This window comes from Ranitomeya variabilis, chromosome 5 (genome assembly GCF_051348905.1).
Source record: "Ranitomeya variabilis isolate aRanVar5 chromosome 5, aRanVar5.hap1, whole genome shotgun sequence".
NCBI lineage: Eukaryota > Metazoa > Chordata > Amphibia > Anura > Dendrobatidae > Ranitomeya > Ranitomeya variabilis.
Window position 1 is genome coordinate 192,094,808 of NC_135236.1, and position 19,187 is coordinate 192,113,994.

Sequence of the window (19,187 nt, forward strand, 5' to 3'; positions counted from 1 at the left end):
AAAACCGGCTACCCGTAAGTAACCTTGGTGTTTTCCCTTCCCCCATGACGGCACACCTGAGAGAATTTTGTAGAATGAAACCTTAGGGAGGGACCACCGCTTGGAGCACCCTTCTACCAAAGGTTAGGTCAGCAGAGGAGGAAAGGTCTAGCCGGTAGTGTTTGAAAAAAGTTGAGGGTGAGGACCAGGTAGCGGCCTTGCAAATTTGGTCAATTGATACCTCAGCTTTCTCTGCCCAGGAGGTAGCCACGGCTCTGGTGGAGTGAGCCTTGATGCCGTCAGGAACCGGAGTGCCACTTGCAGAATAGGATAAACTAATGGCCTCCCTGATCCATCTAGCAATGGTACTTTTAGCTACCCCGCACCCTCTTTTGCTACCCTGAAAGGCTACGAATAGGGTTTGGTCTTTCCTCCACTGATTAGTCACAGACATGTATTGTAACATAGATCTTCTCACATCTAACATGTGGAACCTTTGTTCCCCTGGATTTTTAGGATTACTACAGAAAGATGGTAAAGTAATCTCCTGACTCCTATGGAACTTTTGAACCACCTTGGGGAGATAAGCCGGGTCTGGTCTTAGAACAATCCTGTCATCAAAAACCTGAGTATAAGGAGGGCATATTGACAGGGCCTGTAAATCACTTACCCTACGTGCCGATGTTAAGGCTACTAGTAAAACTGTTTTAAGGGTAAGTAACTTAGGTGATAACTCCTGCAAAGGCTCAAAGGGCTGTTTAGTCAGGGCTTCTAAGACCAAATTTAGATCCCAAGGAGGGATTTTTGGGATAATAACTGGCCGAGATCTACTACAAGATTTTATGAATCGTGAGACCCATTTATTTGAGGCAAGATTACAATTATATAGGGCCCCCAAGGCAGAAACCTGAACTTTAAGGGTGCTGGTTGCTAACCCAAGATGTAATCCTGCTTGCAGAAACTCTAGGATAGGACCTATTGGAGCCACCTCCCCCAATGGTTCCCCCAGGAAGTCGAGAAATTTTTTCCATGTCCTACCATAGATTCTAGAGGTTATGGGTTTTCTGCTTTTCAACAGGGTGGAGACTAACCCTGGAGAGAATCCTTGGCGACTTAGTAACGCCCTCTCAAATTCCAGGCTGCGAGATGGAAGCCCTTCACCTGAGAGTGGGTCACTGGGCCCTGGGTTAGCAGGTCCGGAACCTCTGGCAGGATCCATGGGTCTGTTACCGACATCTGCCTTAGAAGGGAGAACCAAGGTCTCCTTGGCCAAAAAGGAGCTATGAAGATGATATTCGCCTGATCCTCTCTGATCTTCCGGATCACAGCTGGAATCATCACTATCGGGGGGAATGCGTAGGCCAGAGAAAACTTCCAAGGTATCAGTAGGGCATCTACTGCGAAGGGATGTTCTCTCGGATTCAAGGAGCAGAACCTCCTGACTTTTCTGTTGTGGGAGTTGGCGAACAAGTCTATCTCTGGTGTGCCCCAGGCTTGGACTATTTGTTGAAATATCTGGGGGTTTAATGACCATTCCCCCTGCCTTAAGCCTCTGCGACTCAGGAAGTCCGCTTGAGTGTTTTCTGTGCCTTTGATGTGCAATGCCGACAGAGATGACAGGTGTTGTTCTGCTAGTTGAAAGAGTATGTTTTGATGCCTGCATGAGGCCTTTGGACCTCGTTCCCCCCTGATGATTGACATACGCCACCACTGCTCGATTGTCCGTCAGGATTCGAGTATGGCGACCCCGGAGTAAAGGAAGAAAATGTCTTAGGGATTTCTCCACTGCCCACAGCTCTTTTTCGTTTGATCCATAGTTCTTTTCTCGTATGGACCAGGTCCCTTGTACAGAGTGAGACCTCAGGTGAGCCCCCCAACCTGTACCGCTTGCGTCGGTCGTGATAATGTCTATGACCGGATTTTGCCACCGGACCCCCATTGTCAGGTGGTTTCTCACAGTCCACCAAACTAGGGAATCCCTTACGCCCAGGGAGAGACATAGATTTCCTTCTAAATGCCCTTTTAGCAGTCTTTGGGCTGAGAGAACTTCCCACTGTAGTTGTCTTAGGTGGAATTGTGCCCATTCTACTGCCGGAATACACGATGTTAACGAGCCTAGAAGGGACATTGCCTTTCTCAGAGTCATTGTCGGCTGGCGTATTGCTGTACCGGTCAGATTTATTATTTTGTCTACCTTGTTTTCTGGAAGAAGGCAGAGCTGACGTTCGGAGTCCAGTATTAACCCCAGGAAGGACTGTAATTTTACTGGCAGCAGTCTGGACTTGGGGATATTTATTATCCAACCCAGCTCCCTTAGAGTTGATGTTACCACTGATACTTGATGAGTGCAGTGGGACTCTGATCTTCCTATTACCAGGAAATCGTCCAGATATGGGACAATGACTACATCCCGGGACCGGAGGTATGACATTACTTCCACCATCACCTTGGTGAACACCCTGGGAGCTGTAGACAGACCGAACGGAAGGGCTGTGTATTGATAATGTTTCATCTGGTTCTGGACATAGAGAGCTACTCTCAAGTATTTCTGATATTCCGGATGCATTGGTATATGATAATACGCATCTTTCAAGTCTATTACTGCCATGAAGCAGTGTTGGAAAAGGAGTTTTATGGTCGTATTTATAGACTCCATCTTGAAAGAGTAGTTCTCTATGGATTGGTTGAGTTTTTTTAAGTTTATAATAGTTCTCCAAGAACCATCCGGTTTTTGGATTAAGAAGAGGGGGGAGTAAAACCCGTCTCCCTCCTCCTGAACCGGAACCTCCAGAAGAACCTTTTTGTGGATAAGTCCCAGGACTTCGGCTTCTAGGGCAGATTGTTCCTGCTGGGACTTTCTTCGGGGAGTTATAATAAAGTTTCGTCTGGGTGGACAGGTGAATTTTATTTTGAGGCCGTCTCTGATTATATTTATGACCCAGGTACTGGGGGAGATGTTTACCCAGGCCGGAAAGAAGAGGGAGAGTCTTCCTCCCACTTCTGGCGTAATGTCATTGGGGGGATTTCTTTGCCGATGTAGAGGGCCCTTTGAACATGTAGCCTGAGCCTCTCTTATCCCTAAAGTCCCAGTTTTTTCTTTCTCCTGGGGGGCGACCTCTATTAAATCTTCTCCTCCGAAAAAAGGGTTTTTTGGACTCTTTAGGGATATTGGGAAAGCCTTTCTTTTTATCTCCTGCATGTTCCAGGATTTCTTCAAGTTTTTTCCCAAAGAGGAGTTGGCCATCACATGGGATGGAGCACAGCTTGTGTTTAGATGGTAAATCCCCCGGACAACCTTTGAGCCTGAGGGCTCTTCTTGCCGCATTAGACAAGCTCGCTGCTCTGGCCGTTAGTCTTGCGGAATCCGCAGAAGAGTCTGCTAAAAAGGCTGCTGCCCCTTGCACCAAGGATATATTGGCAAGGATGTCGGATCTGGGTACCTTGTCCCTTAGCTGATCCTCTATCTGCTGTAGCCAGACCATCAGAGCGCGGGCCGTACAAGTTCCAGCGATTGCTGGCTTCAGGCCCCCCGCTGAGGCTTCCCAGATATGTCTGAGAAAACCATCTGCTTTTTTGTCAAGCGGGTCTTTAAGAACACCCGAGTCTTCTAATGGAAGGGATGATTTTTTTAAGCATTTGGCTACCGCTCCGTCAATTTTGGGGATCTTTTCCCAAGGTTCAGAGTCTTTATTTTCAAAGGGATATCTCCTTTTAGATGAAGAGGGCAAAGAACCCATTTTTTCAGGTCTTTTCCACTCTTTCTCAATTAATGCTTTTATTTTTGCATTAACTGGAAACGTGCGTTTCCTCCTCTCTTCTAAGCCACCAAACATGACATCCTCTAGTGACCTAGGTGTCTTCTCCTCTTTAAGGCCCATTGCAGACCTAACTGCTTTGACTAATTTGTCCACGTCCTCCGTGGGAAGGCACGGACGACCTCCTGAATCACTGTCCGAGGAGGAATCTGAAGAGTGGACCGAGGCTGGGGAAGTAGAGGGAGATCGGGATGTTTTATGACTCCCTTGTCTCTGAGAGGTATCCGACTCTGTAGACGCCCTACGGCTTCCCCCTCTTGGTTCGCTAAGGGCCAATTTTAAGGAGTCTTTTATTTCAGCCTGTATTATGGCTTTAAGGCTAGTGGTGAAATTAGGGGTTTCTTCTTGAATAGTCTTATTTATGCAGTCAGCACAGAGATCCTTCCGATACTGCACTGCGAGCGGGTTTTTACAAAGGGCACACTCTCGGTTCTTTGTTTTACCGGTAGCTTTCCTGGACCCCTAGTGATCAAAACAGAAAAATGGACCCTGTTACCATAAGGGATACATTCACGTAGATCACTCACCACCGCCGACAATCAAGGGTACCGATTTTTGAGGCTGGACAGATGCACGTGAAGCGTCCCTCCTGGACGTTGACGAATCTTGCCGGACGGAACGACCACTGTTTTTACCACTTGAGCGGCTGCTCCTGGTATGTTGGTGGCTCGGCAAGGCATCTGGTGAGAGCTCCGGCTGCTGCTGCTGTGAAGAAGACTGCTGCAGCTGCTCTTGTTGTCCTACCTCCATGGCGAAGTTTTTGGACATGAGCGCGTCTTCTGTGGTCCAGCACCCTTTTATGGGGCGACCACTGCACTCCCCGCCTCTCCGGTGCCCAATAGTGATCCCTCCCCCTCTCTGCCATGCCGCCGGAGTCTTCATTCACCGGCCGGCGTTTTCTTCATGGGCGCCGCCATCTTGGATCCGGCGCCTGCCTCCGACGTCACACGGGCACGCCCATTCACAGCGGGCCTGACGTGCGACGTCAGAAGAGCGACCCGGAAGCGGCCGCCGCGCCGGCAGAGAGGGGTGGGCGGCGTGGCAGCCATGGAAGGAACCCGGTCCTCCAACCATGCTGCACAACGCCCGCACGGACGCAGTGACCCGGGGGGACCTGCGGACGGCGCCTCCAGGACCCGAACCTCCGACGCACAGGCGCTGCCTGTTCTTCCACGCCGGGACGGGACCTGGGTAAGTCGAACCGCCGTGTTCAGCACAAGGGTCCCTGTCAGGACAGGAAACCCAACTGAAGCGAGGGAGAGGTACCGCCCTTTTATTTTCAGTAGGGTTCCTGTCCTGACTGGGCGGATCCCCTCTCTCAGGTGTGCCGTCATGGGGGAAGGGAAAATAGCGTTAAATAGGCGCAGAGCTGGGCGTTACATTAGTGTCTTTTGTGTGCCTTTATTACCCACCTATGCTGCCGAAATACCTTTGTAAAGTCGCCGTTTTCTGCTGTCACTCACGCTGGTCTGGTCCTATGGGCGTGGTGACAGCGCTGTTTCTCCCCCAGAATCCTGCTCATCATTACGTTGGTGGCGTAGTGGTGTGCGCATGTCCAAAAGGCTAATCCACTGCCCAGGTGATGAAAACCAGCGCGATCTGCGCTATTCAGCCGTTTACAGGTGGGCGCGGCCATCTTTCTGTGGCCGCGCGTGCGCAGATGGAGCGCTCTGCTGCCCGGTGCTTCAGGAAAATGGCCGCGGGATTCCGCGCGTGCGCAGATGGAGATCGCGGCGGCCATTTTCCTGAAGCCCCGGGCAGCAGAGCGCTCCATCTGCGCACGCGCGGCCACAGAAAGATGGCCGCGCCCACCGGTAAACGGCTGAATAGCGCAGATCGCGCTGGTTTTCATCACCTGGGCAGTGGATTAGCCTTTTGGACATGAGCACACCACTACGCCACCAACGTAATGATGAGCAGGATTCTGGGGGAGAAACAGCTCTGTCACCACGCCCATAGGACCAGACCAGCGTGAGTGACAGCAGAAAACGGCGACTTTACAAAGGTATTTCGGCAGCATAGGTGGGTAATAAAGGCACACAAAGACACTAATGTAACGCCCAGCTCTGCCCCTATTTAATGCTATTTTTAGCTCATCTTCAAAAAACGGGGTGACAGGTTCCCTTTAAATAATGTCTTACATTAACACTGCCGGAAGTCTGCGTCCACTGCAGTTCTCGCGATGACTCAGTTCTCCGCGAGAACTGCTGTGCACGTGACCACCGTGGTTACCTCGGGTCACTAGGATGGTTCTCACGGTCACCTGATCGTGAGAACTGCAGTGCAGGTGACCGCCAGAAAATTATCTCCGGTGGTCATCTACATGCTCTGCTGCATCTGGATGTCAGGCATCCAGATGTAGCAGAGCTGGACTCATCGTGGGACACTCGTTATTAAGGACTACATCGGAACAGGGAATATTTGCGTTGGTTTATTTTACTTTTTTTTTGCAGAACGAGGGCGTCGCATGGATTAGCTGTATGATAAAGATGGGAAACTGTGTGGTGTTTTATTTCATTAAAAGACTTTATTCTGGCTGTGTCTTTATTTAACATGTAACAACTATAGGATTAGTAATGGATAGGTGCCTTATTAACACCTCTCCAATACTAAGCTGGGCTTGGTGTCACCTTACAATACAAAGGTGACATTACCCCCCCAACTATTACCCCACTTGTCACCGCTACAGGGCAAGTGGGAAGAGAGAGGCTAAAGGTACCGTCACATTAAGCGACGCTGCAGCGATATAGACAACGATGCCGATCGCTGCAGCGTCGCTGTTTCGTCATTGTGTGGTTGCTGGAGAGCTGTCACACAGACAGCTCTCCAGCGACCAACGATGCCGAAGTCCCCGGGTAACCAGGGTAAACATCGGGTTACTAAGCGCAGGGCCGCGCTTAGTAACCCGATGTTTACCCTGGTTACCAGTGTAAATGTAAAAAAAACCAAACACTACATACTTACATTACGGTGTCTGTCGCGTTCCCCGGCGTGTGTGTTTCCCTGCACTGTGTAAGCGCCGGCCGTAAAGCAGAGCGGTGACGTCACCGCTGTGCTCTGCTTTACGGCCGGCCGGCGCTGACACAGTACAGGGAAGCGGACGCCGGGGGACGCGACAGACACCGGAATGTAAGTATGTAGTGTTTGGGTTTTTTTACATTTACACTGGTAACCAGGGTAAACATCGGGTTACTAAGCACGGCCCTGCGCTTAGTAACCCGATGTTTACCCTGGTTACCAGTGAAGACATCGCTGAATCGGCATCACACACGCCGACTCAGCGATGTCAGCGGGTGATCCAGCGACGAAATAAGGTGCTGGCCTTCCACGCTGCTGCGTGTCAAACACAACGATATCGCTATCCAGGACGCTGCAACGTCATGGATCGCTATCGTTGTTAAGTTGTTCAGTGTGAAGGTACCTTAAGTGCCGGAATTGATGCATTTTAGAGATGCGCCATTTCTGGGGTGGCTGTGAGCTGGTGTTTGGAGCCGGGGGGCAGCTGCAATATCCATGGTCCCTTCCTAGGCTATTAATATCAGCCCACAGCTGTCTGCATAGCCTTTGCTGATTATTAATTATGGGGGGACCCCCCATCATTTTTTTGGGGGGTCCCCCTATTTTAATAGCCAGTAAAGGCTAAGTATACAACTGTGGGCTGATATTAATAGCCTGGGAAGTTCCATGGGTATTACCCCCTTCCTAGGCTATAAACATCGGCCCCCAGTCGCTGGCTTTCACTCTGCTGGTTTAGAAAATTGCACAGGAATGCTGTAGATAAGCCCCTGATGCTGGTGGGCTTAGCTCATCTTTGATTTTGGGGGTGACAGGTTCCCTTTAACATGGCAGCGTATGGGTAATGTATGGGGTATGGGTATGTCACTATATGCCCATACAGAGATGTAGGGAATTCTCCTTAAGGACACCGTAAATGCAAAGCCTGGACTACATGGCGGCTAGGTTGTACAACACTGCCGCTAATTTGTGCGACACTGCACCGCATGACTGATCCAGAAATCATACAAACATGCCGGATTTTTGGTTAAAAGTCACATCAAAAACTAACCCTTTTTGGAGAAATCAAAATAAGGCTGTGTGCGCTTTTGATGCGCTTTTTCCTTGCGGAATTGGCCAAAAAATGAAAGGGAATCCTCATGCCAGCAAAGTCAATGAGAATCCTGCAGTGCTGTACACATGATCAGTATTTTTCCTTTCAGGATTCGTTGTGCGTTTAAATCCGCAGCAAGTCAATTCTTTGTGCGTTCTTCGACCTATTGAATGCACAGAAAAAAAAGGCATAGAAAAAGCGCCTGGGAAAAAAAAAAAAAAAAAACAGGCCAGACTTTTCCACAGCTTTTTGCTGCCAAGAGATGCAGAAACCTTGCAGAAATTTCTGCAAGCAAATACTCAATGTGCGCACATATGCTTAACCCCTTACCGACATCGAGCGTAATAGTACAAAGATGTCGGTATCCCTCCCTTTGATGTGGGCTCTGGCGGTGAGCCAACATCTCTCCTGGGACATGTCAGCTGTTTTGAACAGCTGACATGTGCCCGCAAGAGCCGTGGGTGGAATTGTGATCCACCTGCAGCTATTAACCAGGTAAATGCCAGTCAAATGCTGACAGCATTTAAATGGCGCTTCCGGCAATCACGCCAGAAATACGCACACCGGTGACCTGCTTCACGTGATCGCGGGTCACAGATGTGTCGGCATGACAACCCAAGGTCTCCTGGAGACCTCTATGGTTGTCAGTGCTGGATTACTGTGAGCGCTACCCAGTGGTCTCCGCTCATAACAAGTCAGCAATTCTACTACATAGAGGTGATCTGACCATCGCCTCTATGTAGCAGAGCCGATCGGGCCATTGAAGCATGTCAAAAGTAAAAACAAATGTTTTTAAAAAATATTTTTTTTAAAAAGTAAAAAGTTCAAATCATCCCCCTTTCGCCCTATTCAAAATAAAATAAAAGCTACACATATTTGGTATCACCGCGTTCAGAATCGCCCGATCTATCAATAAAAAAAAGGATTAACCTGATTGTTAAACGTCGTAGCGAGGAAAAAAAACGCCAAAAGTATGTTTTTTTGGTCGCCACATTGCATTAAAATACAATAACGGGCGATCAAAAGATCGTATATGCACCAAAATGGTATAAATAAAAAAGTCAGCTCGGCATGCAAAATATAAGCCCTCACCCAACCCGAAATCACAATGCATTTGCATATTTCCCATAAGGGATGGGGGTAGTGTTCTGGATCACTGCGTTGAGAAACACATGATGGTGTCTCCGCGGTGTTGGATGTTTTGGTCTCCCCGAGGCCAATCATCTGTTCCTTCACAGCCTTTTACTAGGCACTGCTCCTAATAGCCAGATTCCTACTCCACACTGATGAGGGGCAAACACCCCGAAACAGCTGTCTGTGGATGGATACCATGCTTGGCATAGGTGGTTTTCCTGTATTGGATATTTTCCTTTATTGGATGCTGCCCTTCCCGTGGTTGTTCCTTCCCGGGGAAAGGTCTGGCTATTCACTGCTTGCGTTGAGAAACACGTGATGGTGTCTCCGCAGCTATCCTACATGTATGAACTCGGAATGACCTGGAGAGGTCAGTTTTAGCATTTAGTAAACATAATAAAAAAGCCAAACAAAAAACAAGTGTGAGGGTATGTGCACACGCTGCGGATTTTGCTGCGGATCCGCAGCAGTTTTCCCAAAGTTTACAGTACCATGTAAACCTATGGGAAAAATAAACCGCTGTGCACATGCTGCGGAAAAATCCGCGCGGAAACGCAGCGGATTATTTTAAGCAGCATGTCAATTCTTTGTGCGGATTCCGCAGCGGTTTTCAACCAGCAACATTAGGAAAGTGCAGTTGAAAACCCGCAGAGGAATCCACAGAAGAAACCGCGAGAAAATCCGCAGTGAAAACCGCAGTGGTTTTGCACTGCGGATTTTCCAAATCCGCAGCAGAATCCGCAACTTGGGCACATACCCTGAGACTGCACTTTTTTTTGCAATTTCACTGCACTTGGAATTTTTTCCCATTTTCTAGTACATGGCATGGTAAAACCAATGGTGTCGTTCAAAAGTACAACTCGTCCGGCAAAAAACAAGCCTTCACATGGCCATATTGACGGAAAAATACAAAAAAAGTTATGGCTCTGGGAAGAAGAGGAGCGAAAAATGAAAATGCAAAACTGAAAGAAGCGCCGGGGGTGGAGGGGTTAACCTTTCCCGTTTTAGGATTACCATAATTATTAATATTTGCCAAATACCAGAATAATGACAGAGTGAATGTTTTAAAGGTAAGGTACCGCGTTTGTAGATCATTAATAAATCACTGTAATGTAGCATAACATGCTGCTATAACCAAGTTTTAAATGCATGTGAAACAGATTTTGTGTGTTATATGTGTTTAAAGAAGGAACTGGGGGCTGACATCTTGGTTTTGCAGCAGTAGCAGGGCACTAGCAGTGTCATTTTACAGCACCCCATGGACATAGGAGATAATAGACCGGCGCTGACCCTATCTTTAACATTGGAGAGGTGTTAGCAGTGAGCTGGGCACGCCTCTGTGGGCTGCACAACTCACTGCTGTAGGTGTGACTAGCAGCCATTTTACTATAGCCCAGTGCTCTCTGCCAAGCTCCACTTACTCTCTATCACAGGAGAGAAGTGCACTGCCCCTCTGTACTCCAGGCACTGGGCAGACATCCTCTGCCCCTCACATGCTGCCCTGTGTGCTTCTCCTGCTGTGTCTCCGCCTCCCCCCCTCACACACAGACCCTCATTCCCAGCCTGCAGAGAGAGGTGACACCTGACACCTCTCTCTGCCATACAATGTATCTCTCCCCTCCCTCCACAATGCCTGGCCATTCACTGCAGACCTGGAGCTCCTTCTTATCTTACTGAGGGATGAGTCACAGACAGCTCTGCACAGACAATGCTGCTCCATACACACCACATAAACTGTGCTTCTGATGCAGTAACTGCTGGTGATAGCAGATCACCGGGCAGTCACACACAAAATGGCTCTGCCCTGTGATGCTGCTCTTCATTCTGCCCCAGGGATATTAGACCACCCAAAAGGGGAGGGAAATGCTGATGTCAGCAGTTACTGCCCAGATTTTCCAGCTAACAGTAAAGCTGGTAAGTCTCACTATAGCTGCTTGAGGTCTAAAACGGAAAATGCTCCCCCTAGTGGTCAATATATATATTTGTAAAAAAATATATAATATTTTTCATATAAAAATGTTTGCAAGCAGTGCAAACATTGCATTAATACATTTTATTTACTATTTTAAGCTTAATTTCACAAAAAAACAAACTACAAGAAAACTGGTGGCACCTTCCCTTTAAGGCATTTTTATTACTTACTGCAAAGTCAAAAGTTTACAGACATTTCATTAGCATTTGGTACCATTGCCCTTAAACTAAATGACTTGGGTCAAACATTTGGGATATCCTTCCGCAAGCTTCTCACAATAGTTGGTCGGAATTTCAGCCCATTCCTCCTGACAAGACTGGTGCAACTGATCCAGGTATGTAGGTCGTCTTACTCGCACCGACCTTTTCAGCTTTGCCCATACATTTTCAATAGGATTGAGATCAGAACTTTGTGCTGGCCACTCCTAAACATTGACTTTGTTATCCTTAAGTCACTTTGTTACTAGTGATGAGCGACTATACTCGTTGCTCGGGTGACCTCTCAGTATTTGTTATTGCTCGGAGATATAGTTTTCATCGCCTTAGTTGCATGATTTACGGCTTCCAGATACGCTGAATACATGTGGGAATTCCCTAACAAACAGGCATTCCTCACATGTATTCAGCGTATCTGGAAGCCGTAAATCATGCAACTAAGGCGATGAAAACTATATCTCCGAGCAATAACAAATACTCAGAGGTCACCCGGGCAACGAGTATACTCGCTCATCACTAATAGTGACTATTCCGTAACGCTGCACTACTAGCACTAACATTTTCAGTCATTTTTGTTAGCTATACCATTGCTCATGATACATAACTGCTTTAGGATCTTCTAGCAAGGATTATAATATATTAACCTATCCGCTAGGTTTCAAAAGTAGCCTGCGCTCTTATCCCCTGCCTGGTGCAGGCGCAGTGAGCGCTGCCCGTCTTTCCTCATATGCAGTCCAGCTGACTGCGCGGCCGCCCTGCTTGTGATTCCCAGCCCCGCAGAGACTTATGATTTATTCACATTGCGGGGCTGGGATTCACAGGCAGGGCGGCCGCGCAGGCGCAGTCAGCTGGGCTGCATATGAGGAAAGACGGCCAGCGCTCACTGCGCCTGCAGCAGGCAGGGCATAAGAGCGCAGGCGCCGGCTACTTTTGAAAACAGCGGTGATGAAGAGGCGGCGCCCAGCACCAAGAAGATGTGAGTGACAGCAGTGTGCTGTCTGAAGCAGGGGGGAAACGCCGGCCTACTTGACTGAGGAGCAGGTATTTCGGACAAATTATAAAACTGATTATTTCTCTAGTTACAGCACCCAGAACTAAAAGAGCCACCTTGTCAGAATGCAGCATTACTGCTGCACAAGGTGGCTCTTTTAGTTTGAAACGACTGGGAAGGGGGGGGGGGGGGGGGTGACAGGTTTCCTTTAATGATTATATATTAATATAAATTTATTTTTTATAAGTTCCTGTTAGCACTTCAATTTATAGCCAACTATACACCAAGTTATTCCTATGCCACACTTATCTAAGAGTGTAGGCAAAGAAAAGCTGAATCCAACCATAATAATCTTTATTTTTATAATAAACTATGTATCACTTTGATTACTGGGTGCAGCCGTTCAGACACAACCAAGACTTTTACATTTAGAATGAAGCAGAGTTGAGGAAGCTGACCCCCACCCACACAAACAGCTAACCCCACCCATAGATTGCTCTGTATATACACAATGTCCATAGACAGTGAGGTGCCTATCACAGGTGATAAGCTCCTAGTGTTAAGGCTGGTTTCACATTTGCGGATGAGGTGCTGCGTACGTCCTCAGTGAAGCTCCGCCCACCGCCACACCCTCCGATCAGCTCCACCTACGTTGGCATGCGTACCCTTTCTTTACCATTAGGTAAGCAGGCCATGCCGATGTATGCGGATGCCTCCACATACTTCGTTTTGACAGTGCGGCGACCTGCGCCGAACGCAATGAGTTGCAATTTGGTGCGGTCGCCGCACCGTCAAATCGACACATGCGGAGGCATCCAAATACATCGGCATGGCCTGCATACCTAATGGTAAAGATAGGGTACGCACGCCGACGTAGGCGGAGCTGACAGGTGTGGCGGTGGGCGGAGCTTCACGGAGGACGTACGCAGCCCTTCATCCGCAAATGTGAAACCAACCTAAAACAATCATAGTAAGCAAACAAAAGAGGCATCCCTGAAATCTGTGTTTAACCCCTTTCTCATGCCTTCTTCAGACTACATAGCAAAAACCTGGTGACAAGTTCCCTTTAAATGGAACCTATCATCTGATTTATGATGCCTGAACCACTGGTAGAACAAATCAGACTCCAGCTGCACGGCTTTTCTACTTTTTTAGCATTCTAAGAGAAAACATGTTTTGTTAACTGGACAGGGATTATGCATCTTGGGTGACTGATCGCACCCTGCTCTCCTAGATCTCTCCCTATGTGTGCCTACAGGAGACATGTCAGCCTAGAAAGTGGGATTTGGATGATTTCTTACAGTAGCATGTATTGCCCCTATACTGCCATCACAGCAGTGTTATGTCACATCTGGTCACTTGCAGACGAAGGCAAATTGTTGAAACGTGTTGTGGCTGATGTCATCTTGGCAGACGACAACACGTAGATATGCATCTGGATTCACTATGGAGAAATACTTTTCACAAGCTATTTCAGGTTTGATTCATGTCCCTCATATACCTATACCTTATGACAATATCCTATGCTACAAGTAACTTCTGAGAAGAGCCAGAGATAGACAATAATTTATTCACGTTACATTCTTTTTTGTATTTAGTCCCTCCATAGGCCCCATCATTGTGGTTTGTTCTGATGAAGAGGCATGAGTACCTTGAAACGCATTGACAAATAAAACTGCATCCATACTGTATCTGGTCTCCTACTGTATATTTGGATTCTCAGCAGTACAGCTCTACATCCACTCTCCAAGTTTGCTGACTGGTGGATCTGTAGAAAATCCTGTCCTGTTTTACTCTCTCTTCTAAACCAGATAAGACCCCATTATTGTCATTCCAGTTTTATCTACACATGTCTCCTGTTGTTTGATGCCATTTTGCACAATGTGGTAAAACTCGTCATTTAGTAAAGTATCTCACATGTTATGTCTGTTATTTTTTACTGAGAATATGGCCGCTGTCCTCTTCTTCTTGCAGGTTGTTGCATGTCACTATACCATCACTGTACACGTAGGCTCATTACAACAAAACCCAGACTCATATTTAGATAGTGCACCAAAAGTGACGCAATTGATTACATATTACTCCAAAAACATAGTATCTCAAAAACGGGGAAAAATGTTTTGGTTTTTTTAATATGTACAAAAAGACATAAACCCATGTGCTATAAAGGACACCACAAAAAGTGGTGGCGTTTAGTACAAAGTATAGCTCAATTCACAATAACAAACTTAGTAATGGTAAAATGAGGACTTGATGGTTGAGCTCAGAGAGTCACATAACAGTGCTCCCTGCTGTAAGCAAAAAGTGCCATCAGTCATTATACTATTCCTATGTCTATACTAATGCCCAGGGTTGCATGGTTTGTGGTCAAGAGCCCAAGGTCCAAAACCAATCTGACATTACAATCATCAAAGGTTCCCCAAATTAATTTGATGCACAGTCAGAAAATCATCTTACCCGGTACTAAAACGCCAGCACCCAAACCCCGACACGCGTTTCACTATCCTTTGACTCTGCTTCCTCAAGGGGGAGTACTGCCACAAATTAATTTGGGGAACCTTTGAGGATTGTAATGTCAGATTGGTTTTGGACCTTGGGCTCTTGACCACAAACCATGCAACCCTGGGCATTAAGATAGACATAGGAATAGTATATTGACTGATGGCACTTTTTGCTTACAGCAGGGGGCATTGTAATGTGACTCTCTGAGCTCAACCAGCAAGCGCTCATTTTACCATTACTAAGGGTACCGTCACATTAAGCGACGCTGCAGCGATCTAGACAACGATGCCGATCGCTGCAGCGTCGCTGTTTGGTCGCTGGAGAGCTGTCAGACAGCTCTCCAGCGACCCCAAAGTCCCCGGGTAACCAGGGTAAACATCGGGTTACTAAGCGCAGGGCCGCACTTAGTAACCCGATGTTTACCCTGGTTACCATTGTAAAAGTAAAAAAAAAAAAACACTACATACTTACATTCCTTCCTGTCGCGTCCCTCGCCTTCAGCTTCCCTGCACTGTGTAAGCGCTGGCCGGAAAGCAGAGCGGTGACGTCACCGCTGTGCTCTGCTTTACGGCCGGCCGGCGCTGACACTGGGGGACGCAGGGAAGCGGACGCTGAGGGACGCGACAGGAATGTAAGTATGTAGTGTGTTTTTTTTTTACTTAACAATGGTAACCCGATGTTTACCCTGGTTACCAGTGAAGACATCGCTGGATCGGTGTCACACACACCGATCCAGCGATGTCAGCGGGAGATCCAGCGACGAAATAAAGTTCTGGACTTCTAGCTCTGACCAGCGATATCACAGCAGGATCCTGATCACTGCTGCGTGTCAAACACAATGATATCGCTATCCAGGACGCTGCAACGTCACGGATCGCTATCGTTGTTAAGTTGTTCAGTGTGAAGGTACCTTAAGTTTGTTACTGTGAATTGAGCTATACTTTGTACTAAGCGCCACCACTTTGTTTGCTGTCCCTTAAAGTGCATGGTTTTATCTGTCTTTTTGCATGTTCATTATTGTGTCAAAGATTTTTGTACATATTTTTTTTTAAAACAAACATTTGTCCTCCTTTTTGAGACAAGTAGGCTCATGTATGACTCAGTTCTGTGCAAAGAGAGCACACAGTAGTAAACGGTATGCAATACCGCGGCATCAGGGCACACAGCGGTATGCAATACCGCGGCATCAGGGCACACAGCGGTATGCAATACCGCAGCATCAGGGCACACAGCGGTATGCAATACCGCGGCATCAGGGCACACAGCGGTATGCAATACCGCGGCATCGGGGCACACAGCGGTATGCAATACCGCGGCATCGGGGCACACAGCGGTATGCAATACCGCGGCATCGGGGCACACAGCGGTATGCAATACCGCGGCATCAGGGCACACAGCGGTATACGGTACATAATACCGTGCCATCGGGGCACACAGCGGTATACGGTACATAATACCGTGCCATCGGGGCACACAGCCGTATACGGTACATAATACCGTGCCATCGGGGCACACAGCCGTATACGGTACATAATACCGTGCCATCGGAGCACACAGCCGTATACGGTACATAATACCGTGCCATCGGGGCACACAGCCGTATACGGTACATAATACCGTGCCATCGGGGCACACAGCCGTATACGGTACATAATACCGTGCCATCGGGGCACACAGCCGTATACGGTACATAATACCGTGCCATCGGGGCACACAGCCGTATACGGTACATAATACCATGCCATCGGGGCACACAGCCGTATACGGTACATAATACCGTGCCATCGGGGCACACAGCCGTATACGGTACATAATACCGTGCCATCGGGGCACACAGCCGTATACGGTACATAATACCATGCCATCGGGGCACACAGCCGTATACGGTACATAATACCGTGCCATCGGAGCACACAGCCGTATACGGTACATAATACCGTGCCATCGGGGCACACAGCCGTATACGGTACATAATACCGTGCCATCGGGGCACACAGCCGTATACGGTACATAATACCGTGCCATCGGGGCACACAGCCGTATACGGTACATAATACCATGCCATCGGGGCACACAGCCGTATACGGTACATAATACCGTGCCATCGGGGCACACAGCCGTATACGGTACATAATACCGTGCCATCGTGGCACACAGCCGTATACGGTATATAATACCGTGCCATCGGGGCACACAGCCGTATACGGTACATAATACCGTGCCATCGGGGCACACAGCCGTATACGGTACATAATACCGTGCCATCGGGGCACACAGCCGTATACGGTACATAATGCACTGGCTCGCGGTCTTCTTGGGACAATGGGGCCTCCCCGCACGATCACCGGACAATGGCGCCATATGACGTGCGGCTTTATTACACGTGTACACCGAGCACCAGAGTACGAGCGCTTCCGCGGCCGGGGCGGTTTCCCGCCCAATGTGAGGGGCCGTCCCGGTGGGAGCAGCGCGGCCTTCATTCCCGCCGCCCGGTCTCACGCATGTACCGATCCCGCTGCGCAGTCCCCGCAGCCCGGGATGGACACTGCACGGCCCCGGGTCCCCGGAAACCTGCCGACTTTAACGCAATAAACAGGAAATCGTGCGGATGATCTGGGTTCCGGGGGAAGTTGAATTATTTTTTACCACAGAAGAGATCAACTTCCACATCCGGTAGGGCCCGACACCCAACACTGACCTGGAAAAGATTCGGTAACTGCACAAATGCGCTGGCCGTCCTTACCGTGCCCTCCGTGGCTGTGCCGCCCACCCCGCTCCTGGCTGCTCAACTCCCGGCTGAGGACTTCTCGCTCACCGAGCCGGGTCACTTCAAATGCAATCTCATCGGCGCCGAAAATCCCAGAAGAAAAGTCCCCGCGTTGTGCGCGGATGTGCACAGTGATCTCTATAGGGCCGCATCACCACCACTCACGTCGTCTATCAGTATACTCTGAGCTGGATTTTAGTTCCTGCTTTTTTCTGGTTTATTAAACGTGTTATTTTGTGGAGACTGGTAATCGGTGACGGGATTACACACAGCGCAGAGGGAAAGGCCGAGGATTAATTTACTAAAAAGCGGGCGGCGGAGGAATACTGATGTAAGGCGGTCCGGAGGAAGGCGCATGCGCGGTGAAAGACCAGGATGTGTGTGGGGTCTTCTGTGGTGACAGAGTCCTGCACGGGGTCTCCCGAGTGTGTGCTCCCCATGGCTGCAGCCTGTTATGGGGGAACAGAGTCTAAGGGGGAATTCCAAATCATTGTTTGTGGGATGTTTTAGGAAAAAGATAACATTTATGGCAGATTTTTGCAACCTGTGCGAACATGTTACGGAGGTGGTATGTGGGGCATGTATACAATATAATGGCAGAGCAATAATGCTGAGGAGGTATATAAAATACAGTGTGTGAAATATGTGTGTGTGTGTGTATGTACACACACACACACACACACACACACACACACACACACACACACACACACACACACACACACACACACACACACACACACACACACTTCTTTTCATATTTATATCTATTTAGCTTTTTTTTTTCCTCTGGGACATAGTCCTGCTAGGGAACCTGTCAGCAGGCTTGTGCTCAGTAACCTACACTGTCAGGTCGGCGCCGTTATACTGATTACAATGATACCTGGGTGATGAAATCCGTCTTGTGGTTGTTATGTAATCTGTATTTTCAGTTTTGAGTTAAAGGAAATCTGTCGCCTCATTTTTCATCTATAAGCTTCGGCCACCGCCATCAGGTGCATCTACAGCATTCTGTAGAGCAAAGTACTGCAGTGCGCAGGTGCCGGAAATGTCAGAGAGGCCCAGCGCCTGCGCACTGCAGTACTTTGCTCTGCCCTCAACAGGACAGACAAAGTACGCCTGCGCAGGAGCTGCGACATTAAGCAAAGAAGAGGATGTCATCGTATGAAGATGGGAGGCGCTGGACCGCGACGGCCATCGGACACGAACCGCCCCAGGTGAGTATAATCTAACCTCTTTTTCTCATCTTTCAGTATATATCGGGGGCTTATCTACAGCATTCCAGAATGCTGTAGATATGCCTCTGATGATGGTGGGCTTAGCTCATCTTCTATTTTGGGGGTGACAGGTTCCCTTTAATGATATGCTCATGCACCGGAGTAGCCTGTGGGGGGTCTTCATGTGGTGCTCTAAGGATTATTGCCTGCGCTGCAGGATAATTGCATGTATAATGTGCATTTAATATTTTATTTACTAGTATAAATTTACTCCGAAAAAAAAAAATCTCCCAAAGTGGTGTCGACGGCATAGTAGCATATATCGGCGATCCAATAGATGCTATCTTTGTGGAGACCAATTGTTTTTTTTCCTCTAGCAAGGTGGCGCCTGCGCAGTAACATCTATCGGATCACCGATAGCTGCTACTGCGCAGCCAGTGATGTTTTGAGACAGAATTTCGTTTAAATAAAATAATTAAATGCATAT

General features: G+C 48.2%; 1 protein-coding gene across 3 annotated transcripts in view; it reads right to left on the reverse strand.

Annotated features, from left to right (window-relative positions):
• Window positions 1-17,611, reverse strand: part of GABPB1 (GA binding protein transcription factor subunit beta 1) — a 72,873-nt gene extending 55,262 nt beyond the window's left edge. For 2 of the 3 annotated variants that reach the window (XR_013215654.1, XM_077263670.1), the window contains exon 1: window positions 17,460-17,595. The gene's annotated coding sequence lies outside the window, so the exon portion shown is untranslated. Of the gene's footprint in view, window positions 1-17,459 lie in introns of all 3 variants that reach the window. The other variant, XM_077263669.1, reaches the window with a different exon arrangement.
• Window positions 17,612-19,187: the final 1,576 nt, after the last annotated feature.